Here is a 7,706-nt window from a genome sequence, read left to right on the forward strand (position 1 = left end):
AGTGTAAATGCAAGAATGCATCAATGAGAAGATAGTATATGCAAGCATGCATCACATAGATTTTGATGAAGACAAAGGTAGATAAAGGTAATGATCGACAACAAAGATTGATGAAGAAAAAAGAGTAACAACAAAGTCAAGGACAACTATTGTATATCAAGGACAATTATAGTATATGCAAGTATGCATCTCATTCTTCTTAATACTTAACTCCTTACATTTTTATATTACTTGATTTACTTAACTTGACATGCATATTATTATAAGTTATTTTTATATTTTGTACTGTGCATTTACTATGGTTAATCATCTGTAAGAGTGCATATAAGTTTAATTGAGTCTTGGTAACCTTGAAGATCAAAGAAAAATATTTTTGAAACAACAAGAACTGAATAATCGATTAAGTTCTTCGTATAATCAATTGTATGCAGAAGTCATTAATCGATTAAAATATTAGTTAATCGATTAAAAAATGAGGAAATTCGTAAAATTGTTTTCTTAATCGAGCAACTGTAATTATGTAATGGTAATTGTGTATCATATCACATATTCACCCCCAAGGTGAGATATAGAGCCTTATGGGACCCAAAAAGTGGTATCAGAGCTATTACGACCATGCAAGCTTAACCATGTAGATCGTTGATGCTAACCCTTTTGGCGGTGATGGCGCATCTATCAACCGACCTCTGGTTTTCAGTGGCAAGGGGTACACCTACTAGAAAATCCAAATGAGGATCTTTGTTGAGGCCATCCATATGGATATTTGGGATGTCATAGAATATGGACCTTTTGTTCCACTATACATGGTGGAAGGAGAAAATAAAGAGAAACCAAAAAGTCTCTTGACCAACGAGGAAAAGAGAAAAGTGCACCTTGATTTGAAAGCAAAAATTATTATTACCTCTGCACTTTCATACGATGAGTTCTTTAGGATTTCTCAAGGCAAAAGTGTCAAGGATATGTGGGACACTTTACAAGTAACCCATGAAGGCACTAGTGAGGTGAAACAGTCTAGATTAAAAACTTTGATACATGAGTATGAGTTATTTCACATGTTTCCACATGAATCTATTCCTGATATGCATAAGCGATTTACTCACATTATTAACCATCTCATTGCATTGGATAAATCATTTGCCAAAAGTGAATTAACATATAAAGTGTTGAGATGTCTTGATAGGAAATGGCAACCCAAGGTGACAACCATCATGGAATCAAAGGACTTGGACTCAATGACACTCGCTACACTCTTTTGCAAGCTTCAAGAACACAAGATAGAGACAATATTCTTGACACTCAATGAATAAATGGACGACAACATCAAAGGAATCTCTTTCAAAGCAACAAAATCACATTCAAGAAGTCAAAAAGAGAAAACTTTTGATGATGATGGGTTCGATACCGACATAAATGATGAAACTTTGTTCCTCCTCATCAACAAATTCAGAAAGTACTTAAGAAATAATGGAGGACTCAAAAAGTTTCATAAGGAAGATGATAAAGATTTAATCAAAATGAGCAAGTACCCCAAAGACAAAGCAACTTGCCATAAGTGTGGAAAAGTATGTAACATGAGGTACACTTGTCCTACTTCTTTCAAGAAGACTGAGCATGACAACAAGAAAGACTCCTGGGAGATCAAGGCTAAGATGACATACATCGTTTGGGATGAAACCGAAGATGATACTACTTCAACAAGCACCTCATAAGATGAAGAATCAAAGAAGATATGTCTTATGGCTAAAAAGCTGAATTCTTGCAAAGAAAGTGAGCAAGATGAGTCTAGTGAGGTAAGTTCTTTCGATTCAAGATCAAATTCTGATAATTTCCCCACGTGTGATATACTTGATGATGCTTATGTTGAAATGCATGAAAAACTTAAAAAGTTATCTAAAAAGTATGAGGATAGAAAAAGGTTGATTTTACAACATGAAAAGAAAATTTGTAAAATTCAAAGTTTTAATGTTGAGCTTAAACTTGAAAGTGAAACCTTAGATCTTAAATATGCTAAGTCTTCATGTGATTGTATTACTAAGTTAAATGTGATACTTACTTGTGAAAATTTCACTTTCTTGGAAAAGGAAAATAATATCTTAAAGAATAAAGTGGCTAAATTCACAACTAGTAGTCACAACTTAAACAACTTACTTGCTACATGTAAAAATGTTGGGTTTAGATCCAATTTGGGATATATGCATGCAAATAATACATTTCACAAGAAACGGATAGATGTTTCGCAAATTTCTTATCTTAAATCCCCTACTTTCTTTTAATATGGAATGCATGGCCGTATTTTGAGTACATGTAATATTAAAATGCATGGCCGTATTTTGAGTACATGAAATATTAAAATGGATGATGTTCCAAATAGAGAATTTATGTGGATCGCTAAGGGACAAAATCCCAAGGTAACTAACCTCAAGGGACACAAGATAATTTGGGTACCCAAGACATGCAAGTAAACTTGTTTTGTAGGTGTGTCTAAAAACATATGAACATCAAATTGCACATGGATAACATATGTTCTAGGCACATAATAGGTGAGAAGATCAAGCTTCATTGACTTATCACCAAAGAAAAGGACTATGACACTTATGAACAAAATTGTAAACTCAAATGCTTGAAGTTAGGAAGTATTGTGCTATAAAGGTAATAAGGTATCTCTTCTAACTCCAAGTGTTATAAATAAATTCTTTCATGAAATCCTAGTGAGGCCATCATTTTCAAGAAAATCCCCCAAAATCACTTTTTAGGCCAAAAACTATATGTTTCTCATTTACATGCTTTTAAATGCAAACATTCCATTGTTTAACACTTATAAGATCTTTTAACCATGTTTGATTCATAAGTAAATGTAGAAATACTATCTAGGATATTCCAATCATGGTAAATTACAATAAATCATATTTCATATTAAGGCAAATGAGCAAGATTCTATTTTTTTTAAAAAGGCCTATGAAAATTTAATATTTGATAAGCCATATCCAAAAGGGGAGAGGAAGGGTATGCTTAATGTTTTGTAGGTACTCATGAGGATGCATATTCAAAAGATTAAAGTGTTATACATGAAAAGAAGACAAGAATCAAGAACTTGAAGAAAGGTCAAAAAATAATTCAAATTATGGCAACCTTCTAATATCTTGATAAGGATGAGGTAAAACATACGAGGTAACTACATATCGAGACATGCTCTGTTTTGTATTGTCTTATCATATGTTCTTCATGATATTATGCTTAAGTGCTCGAATGCATGCTAGATGCCTTGATCATCCTAAATAATCGCACTTATCACCAATAAAGGCATGTGTTCTTGATTGTAAGTGCCTTCATGTGTTTTTTGGCTCTAGTCTAGTGTATATTAAGTGTTTAAGATGGATTATTTCTATTGGAGTCTTAGAAAATCCCTAAACTAATTCAAACTGTGCCAAACTCTGTCTTGTTGACTTATTTAACCGACTGTTCTATGTTCTAATCAATTACATGGGCATTTTCTAAGTAAAATAATCGATTATCAGTCCTCTTAATCGATTACATGGACTAAAATGTTCTAAATATATAATCGATTAACTTAGAACATAATTGATTATCTGTGTTAAAATTCAATCTCGTTAATTGATTAACATAGAGGTTAATCGATTAAGTACTATCACAAAATAGATTCAAACACAGTTTTGGATTCAGTTTCTTCAAACCCTAACCTCGTGTATTATGTCTTCCTCATCCAAATTCATCTTGAAATTCATCCTCAAAACTCAAATTCGAGCTACCATGTCTCTATATCTTTCCTCCTCTTAAACTCTAAACCATCAATTTGGTTAAAATTGAGTGACCACGGATTACCCCCCTTTCTAAAGCCCAATTTGGTTTTCCCTATCTAATCGATTATCCATCCACTTTTTATGCTACGATTAACAACGGTAGACCCAAAAGAGTGAAATATACCTCTGGAATGAACCGTTCTCATAATCATCCAGGACAAGCGATAAATTTGGATGTTTGAGGGTCTTTTTCTAATGCTTGGCATAATCCATCTTCGGGTTAGGATCCATTCTATGCTCTTGCTTTTCAAGTTGAGAGGTTTGAGAGATTTATTAGTTGGAAACCTACATATATCCATTATACCGACATGGCATGGATGGTGGAGCATGGATTTCACTTCCCGCATGAGTTGGACATACAATGGGTTGTTTAATATCTGGAGCTAAATGGTAGCATATACCCATCCATGGTTCGGGAGTTTTATGTGAACGTTCAATATAAGGATGGTGGTTATCGAAGCATGGTATAAAGGAGGTTGATTATGATGAATGATGAGTTGTTTATGGTTGTTGGAGACTTGGCGTGTGATGGTGGACCTGTTGGTGACTATAATAATGAGAAATGGAATGGGTACCACTCCACGAAAATGTATAAGTCATGCCTAAGAGGACCACATTACTTCGTCCAAGGTGAGCTTACTAAAGTTGGTTCGTTAACTATGGAGAATAGGTTGTTGCATTACGTGATTTCTTATATTCTAGTTGAACACAACACTAATCACGCGCAACCAATAGTTAATGATTTGAAATTAATGTTTTTCATTTTACAAAGCCCATATACTCGTTGTCCGTTGGATTCAAAAGAATCTGAGGGATTTTCTTTGTGGAGGGACTGAGAGTCATAGGAAGAATCCTTCGATTAAATGGGATAAGGTGTGCACACCTAAGTCTAAGGATGGGTTAGTTGTTAAGGATATCCATCTCTTCAATATTTCTCTTCTTGGAAAATGGAATTGGCGTCTCATTACTAAGAGAGATAGTCTTTGGTGCAAAATTTTGTGTTCTGATTATGGTCAAGATTTTGCTCATCCTACACAGATTGGGTCACGGTCTTCCCCTATTAACAAATCTCCTTGAGCCAGGGATATAGTAACCTTCATCATAGGGATATAGATAACAATAATAGGTTTTGGCATGGTATTAATCGTTGTGTTGGTCATCGGACTAAGAATAAGTTCTACCATGATAACTGGGTGGGTTCTAGTAACTTTGGTTTCTAGGTTTAGAAGGCTTTATTCTCTAAGTCTACATCAGAATGCCCATATTAGAAACTTAGGTAGTTGGTCAGACGAAAATTGGTTATGGAATCTTTCTTGGAGACGTCAACTTTTTATTTGGGAACTTGAACTAACTGACTCTTTTTTCCAGGTAATTCAAAATATTGTGATTTGGGAAACTGTTCTTGATTCTTGGGAATGGCGCCATAACAAATCTAACCAATACTCGGCCATATCAGCTTATGAACTTCTCTTTAAGCATCATCATCAGTCAATTTCTCACAATATCAACCACCTTCATATGCTTTAGAAGTCCAAAGCTACTTTAAAAGTCAAAACCTTTGCATGGAGACTCTTTCAGGATAGCATTCCATCTATGGATGCTCTTCTCAAGAGGGGAGTCTCTCTAGAACATGGAGGGGGTCTCTTATGTCCCTTATGCAACGAGCATGCATAAACTACTCAACATTTTCTATCTTCATGCAACCTCACCTACTCTGTTAGGCAACTTCTTTATAATTAGTTGAACATCAGCATCGCTCTTCCTCTCCAACCCACTCAAAACATTATTACTCACACGAGCATGATATGACACAAGCGTTATTTGAGTAATTGGAATATCATTTGGTTAGTTACTATTTGGGTTATTTGGCTTTCTAGAAATGATTTTATCTTCAATTTGTCCAATCCTCTCTCCAAACAATTATCGATCCTGCTCGGGTTAACTCTTGGTTTCAGATCAATGAGCAGATGGCAAAGATTTAATTACTTTCTCACATTGGGTTTCTAATCTCATTTCTTGTCTCAATATTATTTTGTAATGACTTATTACCTTTTTGTTTCTCATTTTCTTCTTTTGAAACTTCTGTAACTATTTTCTTCATTTAATAAATATTTTACCTTTTGCCATGGACTACTTATTCCTAAAAAAATATTTAGTTAGTCAAATTTTACAATATCTATCTTAGTAAAACCTCACAAGTATAACTTCCCATCCTTGTATGCTAACAATTGTGAAAATTAAAAAACAGTCATTTTTCTATAAATTTTGTTATTATAATGTTTTTAATTATTTTATTAAAACGTTGCACATTTTTCATTTCATAACTTTATAAAAAGGAGTTCTCCTTTTATGATAGAATATATTTTTTAATCAATGCACCTCAATATCAAACAAATTGAGAGAAAAATGGAAATAAGTAGGATAAAAATGGAGTGAAACATGGTTGTCGTATGGTTAGTAAGATTAAGAAGAAACATAGAAATATTCTCGTACCCATTACAACATCAAAATGTGCCATGTTTTTTTCGTTTGATTTTTTAAGATTAGTGCTTGATGATAACAAGCTAAGAGACAATTATATTTATATTTGTGTTTAAATTCAATCTTTGAGAATTAATCATATAAGACAGTGCTTGGAGTTATTACTATGTTTTTTTTTGCATTGAAAACATAGAAAACTTATTTTATCCTTAGATGGAAAATATGATATTAGGAAATTAAGTTTTGTGTTGCTCCTACATATCCCTATGTAGAATAAGAAATCAAGATTACATAGTTTTGAGTTGAAAACTAATTAATTGTCGATAGAAAATTAATTACAAGAGAAATTACATTCATGGTGAATTGACTTCCCTCTTTGACAATGGCAGATTTTGATCTAAATTTTAGGAGGGGCAATAATATTTAATTAAAATTTATAACAAAAATTAATTGAGTAATAAAAAATATAAAGAAGCAAACATGATTGAATCATAAGTAAATTTTTACCTATTTCTTTTTCAATATAAATCACTATATTGTCCGAAAGAAATTCATCTTATATATTATACGTAATTCAGTTTGATTTACTTTATTGCTAAAAATAATATAGTACTTGAACTACAATAGCTAATATAAGATGAATAACTTAATAAAACAAAAATAGGGCTAACGACATATGATTGAAAAAATTTCAAACTTAAATGACTAACGACACTAAGAACAAAATGTTAAAAATGATATCTCAAACTAATCTTTTGTTGCTCATTGCAATTCATATGATATAATTTTTGGACAAAAATACATATATTATCAATATTAAATGTCTTATAAGTATCCTTAAGGTATATATTATCGATACATACAATCGTATATAATTAAAGTGTTAGGTATCAGTGGCTAAAATACACCTAGAAGGAGGGGGGGTTGAATAGGTGTAGCGGTCAAAGTATCCGCTTTTCGCAAACAAATTATAATGCTGAAAAACCCCCAGTTTAATCGATTAACACAGAAAGAATAATCGATTAACTACAGCTTTTTAATCGATTAAAACAGCTCAGATCGCACAAATAGTTTCAGTTTCTTGTACGACAAGCAACTGAGATCGAAGCAAATATACAAAGCTAACAGATATATCAGAGTTACAACAGTACAGTATAGAAACAAATTATTACAGCTAATACAACTATACAAAGTAATCGATTAAAGCAATAAAGAGAGTAGGGAAAGAAAAGCGTGCAACAAGGATTTTATCCTGGTTCGGTTGCGGGTCCACTTGCAAACTACATCCAGGCCTCCCGTCTGATCTGGGAGATTTTTCTTCACTATAATCGAAATAACGTTTTACAAACAATTCTTTCAATTACAACACTTAGACACTTTCTTGAAAACTAAAGAACCTTATCCCTT

At 32.8% G+C, this 7,706-nt stretch overlaps 1 long non-coding RNA gene across 1 annotated transcript in view; it reads left to right on the plus strand.

The window, feature by feature from the left end:
• LOC109342318 overlaps positions 291–7,706 on the plus strand; it is a 14,418-nt gene continuing 7,002 nt past the window's right edge. Inside the window, exons 1-2 of the long non-coding RNA XR_002107048.1 lie at positions 291–301; positions 7,181–7,186. This is a non-coding gene — a long non-coding RNA (uncharacterized LOC109342318). The remainder of the gene's footprint in view (positions 302–7,180; positions 7,187–7,706) is intronic.

This window comes from Lupinus angustifolius, chromosome LG01, assembly GCF_001865875.1.
Source record: "Lupinus angustifolius cultivar Tanjil chromosome LG01, LupAngTanjil_v1.0, whole genome shotgun sequence".
In the NCBI taxonomy this organism is placed as follows: domain Eukaryota; kingdom Viridiplantae; phylum Streptophyta; class Magnoliopsida; order Fabales; family Fabaceae; genus Lupinus; species Lupinus angustifolius.